This window comes from Nerophis ophidion, linkage group LG23 (assembly GCF_033978795.1).
Source record: "Nerophis ophidion isolate RoL-2023_Sa linkage group LG23, RoL_Noph_v1.0, whole genome shotgun sequence".
In the NCBI taxonomy this organism is placed as follows: domain Eukaryota; kingdom Metazoa; phylum Chordata; class Actinopteri; order Syngnathiformes; family Syngnathidae; genus Nerophis; species Nerophis ophidion.
In genome coordinates, this window is record NC_084633.1 from 3,709,634 (window position 1) to 3,720,521 (window position 10,888).

General features: G+C 34.7%; 1 long non-coding RNA gene across 1 annotated transcript in view; it reads left to right on the plus strand.

The window, feature by feature from the left end:
• Window positions 1-1,159, plus strand: part of LOC133541396 (uncharacterized) — a 111,410-nt gene extending 110,251 nt beyond the window's left edge. The window contains exon 4 of the long non-coding RNA XR_009803864.1: window positions 1,028-1,159. This is a non-coding gene — a long non-coding RNA (uncharacterized LOC133541396). The remainder of the gene's footprint in view (window positions 1-1,027) is intronic.
• Window positions 1,160-10,888: the final 9,729 nt, after the last annotated feature.

Consider the following 10,888-nt stretch of genomic DNA (forward strand, 5'->3'; position numbering starts at 1 on the left):
CACCAGGGGACAAAATTCTCAATTGGATTGAAAGTGGCATAAATACAAAATCATAATAAATGCCACAAATAAAATGTGCTTGAATAAACAGCTGTTGTAAAAGTTCCCTTCTGTAAACTGGTCTCTAATGGAGGCAATCATGGTTTTTTTTTGTGCACCACAGTGCCCATACTGGCCAAAGCAAATGTGAACGGCCAGGTATTAAAGGCCTACTGAAATCTAATACTACCGACCACGCAGTCTGATAGTTTATATATCAATGATGAAATATTAACATTGCAACACATGCTAATACGGCCTTTTTAGTTCACTAAATTGCAATTTTAAATTTCGCGTGACGTTATGGGATTGTAGCGGACATTTTTTTCCAGCCCGTTCCCAGCTATAAGTAGTCTGCTTTAATCGCATAATTACACAGTATTCTGGACATCTGTGTTGCTGAATCTTTTGCAATTTGTTCAATTAATAATGGAGAAGTAACACAATAGGCAGATAAGGGATTTTCCAGAATTATCCTAGCAAATGTGTCTAATATCTGAATCGCTCCCACTGCCCTCGCATTTTTATTTATTTTTTCTAATCCTTCACTCTCACTAACCTCATCCACAAATATTTAATCCTCGCTCAAATTAATGGGGAAATCGTCGCTTTCTCGGTCCGAATCGCTCTAGCTGCTGGTGGCTATGATTGTAAACAATGTGAGGATGTGAGGAGCTCTACAACCGTGACGTCATGCGCACATCGTCTGCTACTTCCGGTACAGGCAAGGCTTTTGTATAAGCGACCAAAAGTTGTGAACTTTATCGTCGATGTTCTCTACTAAATCCTTTCAGCAAAAATATGGCAATATCGCCAAATGATCAAGTATGACACATAGAATGGACCTGCTATCCCCTTTTAAATAAGAAAATCTCATTTCAGTAGGCCTTTAATAAAAAGTTAAAGTACCCATGATTGTCACACACACACACAAGGTGTGGTGAAATTATTCTCTGCATTTGACCCATCACCCTTGATCACCCCCTAGGAGATGTGGAGAGCAGTGAGCAGCAGCGGTGGCCATGCCCAGGAATCATTTTTGGTGATTTAACCCCCAATTCCAACCCTTGACGCTGATTGCCAAGCAATGAGGTAATGGGTCACATTTGTATAGTCTTTGGTATAACTCGGTCGGGGTTTGAACTCACGACCTACTGATTTCAGGGCGGACACTCTAATATATTGTCCTATTTTAGTATTCTTTCAGTAAGAATGATCATATTTTGTAGCATTTTTCCACTTCGCTGTAGCTGCCAGCCAGACTACAAGGCAGTCATTTCCTGTCATAATCATGACTTTATTTTATATTTTTATATTTTGCAGATTTGACTGGGGAAGTAGTTAAAGGAGGTTGTAAAGATTTGATGCATGTCATAAAATAATTATATATGACTTTGAAAAAAATGTTTTTTATGGGGGGGAACAAAACACTTGCAATGTTATTAGTAGTTAAACAGCACCACCATGTGTAAACATTTAGAATTGCACTTCCATGTTGCCTGCAGTGACATAGAAAGTACAATACAATGGGTAGCAGAAAATATTGATGGAAGGACACCAAAAGGATGATGTATGTATTACACAACATTATGCAACTGACAGAAGGATCCTATGTTGATATGACTCTTGTCATCAATATGTCAATGATTTATATCAATTATTAATATGACTAACTGCAGTACACCAGGGGTCACCAATGCGGTGCCCGCGGGCACCAGGTAGCCCGTAACGACCAGATGAGTAGCCCGCTGGCCTGTTCTAAAAATTGCTCAAATAGCAGCACGTACCAGTGAGCTGCCTCTATTTTTTAAATTGTATTTATTTAGTAGCAAGCTGGTCTCGCTTTGCTTGACATTTTTAATTCTAAGGGAGACAAAACTCAAATAAAATTTGAAAACCAAGAAAATTTTTTAAAGACTTGGTCTTCACTTGTTTGAATAAATTTGTTTATTTTTTTACTTCTTATAACTTTCAGAAAGACAATTTTAGAGAAAAAATACAACCCTGAAAATGATTTTAGGATTTTTAAACACATATACCTTTTTACCTTTTAAATTATTTCCTCTTCTTTCCTGACAATTTAAATCAATGTTCAAGTATTTTTTTCATTTTTATTGTAAAGAATAATAAATACATATTAATTTAATTCTTCATTTTAGCTTCTGTTTTATCGACAAAGAATATTTGTGAAATATTTCTTCAAACTTATTATGATTAAAATTCAAACAAATTATTCTGGCAAATCTAAAAAAAATTTAGAATCAAATTTAAATCTAATTTCAAATTCTTTTGAATTTCTTTTAAAATTTTTGTTCTGGAAAATCTAGGAGAAATAATGATTTGTCTTTGTTAGAAATATAGCTTGGTCCAATTTGTTACATATTCTAATAAAATGCAGATTGGATTTTAACCTATTTAAAACATGTCATCAAAATTCTAAAATGAATCTTAATCAGGAAAAATTACTAATGATGTTCCATAAGTTCTTCTTTTAATTTTTTTCAAAAAGATTCAAATTAACTAGTTTTCTCTTCTTTTTTTCGGTTGAATTTTGAAATTTAAAGAGTCGAAATTTAAGATAAACTATGTTTAAAAATTTAATTTTTTTTCCTGTTTTCTCCTCTTTTAAACCATTCAATTAAGTGTTTTTTTTATCATTTATTCTCTACAAAAAACCTTCCATAAAAGGGAAAAAAATGTACGACGGAATGACAGACAGAAATACTATATATATATATATATATATATATATATATATATATATATATATATATATATATATATATATATATATATATATATATATATATATATATATGTATATATATATATATTTATATGTGTGTATATATATATATATATATGTATATGTATATATATATATGTATATGTATATATGTATATGTATATATATATATATATATATATATATTAAAGGTAAATTGAGCAAATGGGCTATTTCTGGCAATCTTTTTAAGTGTGTACCAAACTGGTAGCCCTTCGCATTAATCAGTACCCAAGAAGTATTTTTGGTTTAAAAAAGTTTGGTGACCCCTGCAGTACACTAACCTGATGCAAGTGGTTCTTCCACGTATTAGTTGACAGCCTAAGGCACAGGTGTCAACCTCAAGGCCTTTTGAAAATCAATTAGAAATATTTCTCTGTTGAACTGAACAAAATAAAATGTGGAAATTACTCAAGAATGTAACATTTATATTAGAATTTTAAAAGGTTCAAGAATCTTTTATATTGGTATAAACGCAGGGGTGCCAACACTTTTTCTGCAGATGAGCTACTTTTCAATTGATGACGTCAAAGGGGATCTACCTCATTCATATATGTAATTTATATTTATTTATCTATTTATTTATTTATGAAAGATAGGTTTTTAGTTAAAGGTGTTTAATGATAATACAAGCATTGTAAGATTCCTTTCTTTCATGAAGACAAGAATATAAATGGGTGTATTACCTGATTTTGATGACTTGCATTGATTGGAATCAGACAGTAGTGCTGCTTCCATACTCCTTTTTTACACTTTACAAGAAATACATTGGTGGCAAACTCTGTAGCTTGCTAGCTTGTGCATGCCAGCTTTCTGAGACTCTTATTTTGTTATCGCAGGCAGGATAAAGCAGCGCTTTTATTGGGAAGAAAGGAACTGTGCAGTCGGTCTTAAGAGTTTGGACGGCATGTACGGCGCGAGTCTGTTGAAATTGTAAGTGTTTTTCGACTCCCTGTCGGTCATTTTTTCTTAATACTGAGCTCGCAGCAGCCAGACCCTTGGGTGCCATGAATGCCATTCTAGTCACGAAAGTGATGTCATAGTGAAGATTGATGATAGCTAATTTTTAGGTCTATTTTTGTAACACCCTCTGCGATCGACCTGTAGCTCGCAATCGACGTAATGGGCACCCCTAGGCAACACTCAAAATATAAAAATGGTTGGTTTAGAGCAAAGGTGCCCAGACTACAGCCCACCATCGTCCAAAATCCGGCCCTTGGGTAGTCTGTGTAAACAAAATAAAAATAAAAATTTCTCTCTGTCCTTTATAGCCCATCCATCAGTCCATTTTCTACCACTTGTTACTCTCGTGGTCTACTAGCCGCTCAGGCAAATCATAATGTGTCGAAATACATTTTCTCATTGACAATGCAAACCGGCAAGTGTGCGCTCTTTCAGTAAATTACTGCAAAAGGAAAAAAATTGTCGAAAATGTTGGGGAAACGTAAAATAGACTACAAGAGTCGCGTTTTTAAACATCAGTGGACAAATGACTTTTTTTTTGTAGCACTTTGTCGGATCTGCAATGAAACAGATTTTATATATATATATGTATATGTATGTATATGTGTATGTATATATATATATATATATATATATATATGTGTATGTATGTATATATGTATATCCAAACGCCGTTTCCATATGAGTTGGGAAATTGTGTTAGATGTAAATATAAACGGAATACAATGATTTGCAAATCATTTTCAACCCATATTCAGTTGAATATTGCCACAAAAACAACATATTTGATGTTCAAACTGATAAACATTTTTTTTTCTGGAAATAATCATTAACTTTAAAAATTTGATGCCAGCAACATGTGAGAAAAAAGTTGAGAAAGGTGGCAATAAATACTGATAAAGTTTAGGAATGCTCATCAAACACTTATTTGGAACATCCCACAAGTGTGCAGGCTAATTTGGAACAGGTGGGTGCCATGATTGGGTATAAAAACAGCTTCCCAAAAATTGCTTCAGTCTTTTACAAGAAAGGATGGGGGGAGGTACACCCCTTTGTCCACAACTGCGTGAGCAAATAGTAGAACAGTTTAAGAACAACGTTTCTCAAAGTGCAATTGCAAGAAATTTAGGGATTTCAACATATACAGTCCATAATATCATCAAAAGGTTCAGAGAATCTGGAGATATCACTCCACGTAAGCGGCAACATTGAATGACCGTGACCTTCGATCCCTCAGACGGCACTGTATCAAAGTTTTTGAGTTTGAACATCAAATATCTTGTCTTTGTAGTGCATTCAATTGAATATGGGTTGAAAAGGGTTTGCGAATCACTGCATTCCGTTTACATTTATATCTAACACAATTTCCCAACTCATATGGAAACGGGGTTTGTGTGTGTATAAATATATATATATATATATATATATATATATATATATATCCCACTTATGTAAAAAAAAAAAATAATAATTCTTACATAATGGGGTACCCATATATATATATATATATATATATATATATATATATATAATATATATATATATATATATATATATATTGGTCCCCCGTTATGTAAAAAATAATATTTTTCGCTTAAATGTCGTGAGGGGGGGACCCTTATACAAAAATTCAAAAAAATGTACTTGCTTCAGCAGCACAATACTGTTGCTGTAGTTGTAGATGTCTCGAAACATCATCAGGAGTCACGACAAAACCCAAAAATGGCAGAAAATGCATACTTTTGGAAAACTTTTTTTTGCTAAAATGTCGTAAGGAGGGACCCTTGCACAAAAATGCTGGTAGTGTAGTTGTAGATGTCTCGAAACGTCATCAGGAGTCCTGATAAAACCCAAAAATGGCAGAAAACATGTTTTCGCTAAAACGGACTTGCTTCAGAAGCACAATATAGGTGCTGTAGTTGTAGATGTCTGAAAATGTCTTCAGGATTCCCGACAAAACCCCAAAATAGCAGAAAATGCATATTTTTGGCAAACTTTTTTTCACTAAAATGTCGTAAGTGGGAACCTTATGCAAAAAAAAAACAAAAAAACGGATTTGCTTCAACAGCACAATACTGGTGCTGTAGCTGTAGATGTCTCAAAACGTCATCAGGAGTCCCGCCAAAACCCAAAAATGGCAGAAAATGCATATTTTTGGAAAACTTTTTTTCGCTAAAAAAGGTTTCAAAAATATAAAAAATGGATTTGCTTCAGCAGCACAATACTGTTGCTGAATTTGTAGGAGATGTCTCAAAACGTCATCAGGAGTCCAGACAGAACCCGAAAATGGCAGAAAATGCATATTTTTTGGGGGAAAAATTAGCTAAAAAAAGGTATTCAAATTTTTAAAAAACGGATTTGCTTCATTAGCACAATACTGGTGCTGTAGTTGTAGGAGATGTCTCAAAACGTCATCAGGAGTCCCGAAAGAACCCGAAAATGGCAGAAAATGCATATTTTTGAAAAACTTTATTTCGCTAAAATGTCGTAAGGGGGGACCCTTATGCAAAAATTCCATAAAACGGATTTGCTTCAGCAGCACAATACTGGTGCTGTAGCTGTAGGAGATGTCTCAAAACGTCATCAGGAGTCCCGACAGAACCCGAAAATGGCAGAAAATGCATATTTTTGTGGAAAAAAATTCGCTAAAAAAAGGTATTAAATTTTTAAAAAACGGATTTGCTTCATTAGCACAATACTGGTGCTGTAGTTGCACCAATATGCAAAAATTCCCAAAAATTTATTTTTTTCAGTAGCACAATATTGGTGCTGTAGTTGTAGGAGATGTCTCAAAACGTCATCAGGAGTCCCGAAAGAACCCGAAAATGGCAGAAAATGCATATTTTTGAAAAACTTTATTTCGCTAAAATGTCGTAAGGGGGGACCCTTATGCAAAAATTCCATAAAACGGATTTGCTTCAGCAGCACAATACTGGTGCTGTAGCTGTAGGAGATGTCTCAAAACGTCATCAGGAGTCCCGACAGAACCCGAAAATGGCAGAAAATGCATATTTTTGTGGAAAAAAATTCGCTAAAAAAAGGTATTAAAATTTTTAAAAAACGGATTTGCTTCATTAGCACAATACTGGTGCTGTAGTTGCACCAATATGCAAAAATTCCCAAAAATTTATTTTTTTCAGTAGCACAATATTGGTGCTGTAGTTGTAGGAGATGTCTCAAAACGTCATCAGGAGTCCCGACAGAACCCGAAAATGGCAGAAAATGCATACTTTTGAGAAACTTTTTTTCGCTAAAATGTCGTAAGGTGGACCCTTATGCAAAAATTCCAAAAAACTGATTTGCTTCAGCAGCACAATACTGGTGCTGTAGCTGTAGGAGATGTCTCAAAACGTCACCAGGAGTCCAGACAGAACCCGAAAATGGCAGAAAATGCATATTTTTGGGGGAAAAAATTTGCTAAAAAAAGGGATTAAAATTTTTAAAAAACGGATTTGCTTCATTAGCACAATACTGGTGCTGTGGTTTTAGGAGATGTCTCAAAACGTCACCAGGAGTCCCGACGGAACCCGAAAATGGCAGAAAATGCATATTTTTGAAAAACTTTATTTCGCTAAAATGTCGTAAGGTGGACCCTTATGCAAAAATTCCATAAAACGGATTTGCTTCAGCAGCACAATACTGGTGCTGTAGCTGTAGAAGATGTCTCAAAACGTCATCAGGAGTCCTGACAGAACCCGAAAATGGCAGAAAATGCATATTTTTGTGGAAAAAAATTCGCTAAAAAAAGGTATTAAAATTTTTAAAAAACGGATTTGCTTCATTAGCACAATACTGGTGCTGTAGTTGCACCAATATGCAAAAATTCCAAAAAAATTATTTTTTTCAGCAGCACAATATTGGTGCTGTAGTTGTAGGAGATGTCTCAAAACGTCATCAGGAGTCCAGACAGAACCCGAAAATGGCAGAAAATGCATACTTTTGAGAAACTTTTTTTCGCTAAAATGTCGTAAGGTGGAGACCCTTATGCAAAAATTCCAAAAAACTGATTTGCTTCAGCAGCACAATACTGGTGCTGTAGCTGTAGGAGATGTCTCAAAACGTCACCAGGAGTCCAGACAGAACCCGAAAATGGCAGAAAATGCATATTTTTGGGGGAAAAAATTTGCTAAAAAAAGGGATTAAAATTTTTAGAAAACGGATTTGCTTCATTAGCACAATACTGGTGCTGTGGTTTTAGGAGATGTCTCAAAACGTCACCAGGAGTCCCGACGGAACCCGAAAATGGCAGAAAATGCATATTTTTGAAAAACTTTTTTTCGCTAAAATGTCGTAAGGGGGGACCCTTATGCAAAAATTCCATAAAACGGATTTGCTTCAGCAGCACAATACTGGTGCTGTAGCTGTAGGAGATGTCTCAAAACGTCATCAGGAGTCCCGACAGAACCCGAAAATGGCAGAAAATGCATATTTTTGTGGGAAAAAATTCGCTAAAAAAAGGTATTAAAATTTTTAAAAAACGGATTTGCTTCATTAGCACAATACTGGTGCTGTAGTTGCACCAATATGCAAAAATTCCAAAAAAATTATTTTTTTCAGCAGCACAATATTGGTGCTGTAGTTGTAGGAGATGTCTCAAAACGTCATCAGGAGTCCCGACAGAACCCGAAAATGGCAGAAAATGCATACTTTTGAGAAACTTTTTTTCGCTAAAATGTCGTAAGGTGGGGACCCTTATGCAAAAATTCCCAAAAACTGATTTGCTTCAGCAGCACAATACTGGTGCTGTAGCTGTAGGAGATGTCTCAAAACGTCACCAGGAGTCCAGACAGAACCCGAAAATGGCAGAAAATGCATATTTTTTGGGAAAAAAATTTGCTAAAAAAAGGTATTAAAATTTTTAAAAAACGGATTTGCTTCATTAGCACAATACTGGTGCTGTGGTTTTAGGAGATGTCTCAAAACTTCACCAGGAGTCCCGACGGAACCCGAAAATGGCAGAAAATGCATATTTTTGAAAAACTTTTTTTCGCTAAAATGTCGTATGCAAAAATTTCAAAAAACGGATTTGCTTCAGCAGCACAATACTGGTGCTGTAGTTGTAGGAGATGTCTCAAAAGGTCATCAGGAGTCCCGACAGAACCCGAAAATGGCAGAAAATGCATATTTTTGGGGAAAAATATTTGCTAAAAAAAGGTATTAAAATAAAAAAAAAAACTGATTTGTTTCAATAGCACAATACTGGTGCTGTAGTTGTAGGAGATGTCTCAAAACGTCATCAGGAGTCCCGACAGAACCCGAAAATGGCAGAAAATGCATATTTTTGGGGGGGAAAAATTCACTAAAAAAAGGTATTCAAAATTTTAAAAAACGGATTTGCTTCATTAGCACAATACTGGTGCTGGGGTTGTAGGAGATGTCTCAAAACGTCACCAGGAGTCCCGACAGAACCCGAAAATGGCAGAAAATGCATATTTTTGAAAAACTTTTTTTCGCTAAAATGTCGTAAGTATGCAAAAATTCCCAAAAACGGATTTGCTTCAGCAGCACAATACTGGTGCTGTAGCTATAGGAGATGTCTCAAAAGGTCATCAGGAGTCCCGACAGAACCCGAAAATGGCAGAAAAAGCATATTTTTGGGGGAAAATATTTGCTAAAAAAAGGTATTAAAATAAAAAAAAAAACGGATTTGTTTCAATAGCACAATACTGGTGCTGTAGTTGTAGGAGATGTCTCAAAACGTCATCAGGAGTCCCGACAGAACCCGAAAATGGCAGAAAATGCATATTTTTGAAAAACTTTTTTTCACTAAAATGCAAAAATTCAAAAAAATGTATTTACTTCAGCAGCACAATACAGGTACTGCAGCTGTAGGAGATGTCTGAAAATGTCGTCAGGAGTCCCGACAGAACCCAAATATTGCAGAAAATGCATATTTTATGGGGAAAAAATTCGCTAAAAAAAAGTTTAACAAATTGAAAAAACGGATTTGCTTCAGAAACCCAATACTGGTGCTGTAGCTGTAGGAGATGTCTCAAAACGTCATCAGGAGTCCAGACAGAACCCGAAAATGGCAGAAAATGCATATTTTTTGGGGAAAAAATTAGCTAAAAAAAGGTATTCAAATTTTTAAAAAACGGATTTGCTTCATTAGCACAATACTGGTGCTGTAGTTGTAGGAGATGTCTCAAAACGTCATCAGGAGTCCAGAAAGAACCCGAAAATGGCAGAAAATGCATATTTTTGAAAAATTTTATTTCGCTAAAATGTCGTAAGGGGGGACCCTTGTGCAAAAATTCCATAAAACGGATTTGCTTCAGCAGCATGTGTATATATATAAATATATAAATGTATATATCCATATATGTGTGTATATGTATATATGTATTTATACATTTATGTATATATCCATACATGTATATATGTATGTGTGTATATATATATACATATATATATTATACACATATATGTACTTATGTGTATATATGTATGTATGTTTATGTACACATTTATATGTATATAAATACATATATATATGTTAATATACATATATATATATATATATATATATATATATATATATATACACACACACACAGAGGTGGGACCAAGTCATTGTTTTGCAAGTCACAAGTAAGTCTCAAGTCTTTGCCCTCGAGTCTCAAGTCAAGTCCAAAGTCAAGACTGGAAAGTCTCAAGTCAAGTCTCAAGTCCTGCATTTTGAGTTTCGAGTCATTTCAAGTCCTTTTAACCACAGGCTAATATATTTACACAAATTGTGTATGCTTTTAAAACGCTGTATGTATTTAGTATTAAAAAAAATTGTGCTGACATTGCACTTCATAATAGCACTATTAACCAGTTATTCCAAACATTTAACTCGTTTTTTTACCAAATGTGTTCATTCTGTAAAGGAATAAGTGCAACTGTACTTATTTGCACAAATGTGTTAGCATTGTATTTCCATGGCAAATTGCATTGTAACTAGTTCCACAGCAGTTTCTATCCTGTTTTTACCTTATCCCATTGATCTCATCTCATACTGTATGTGTGTTGATGTGTGCGTACACATGAAAAACATAACAAATACATGAAAAGAACAAGGAACTGAGTTGTACGTTTCAGATTTCACGGCCCTATAGA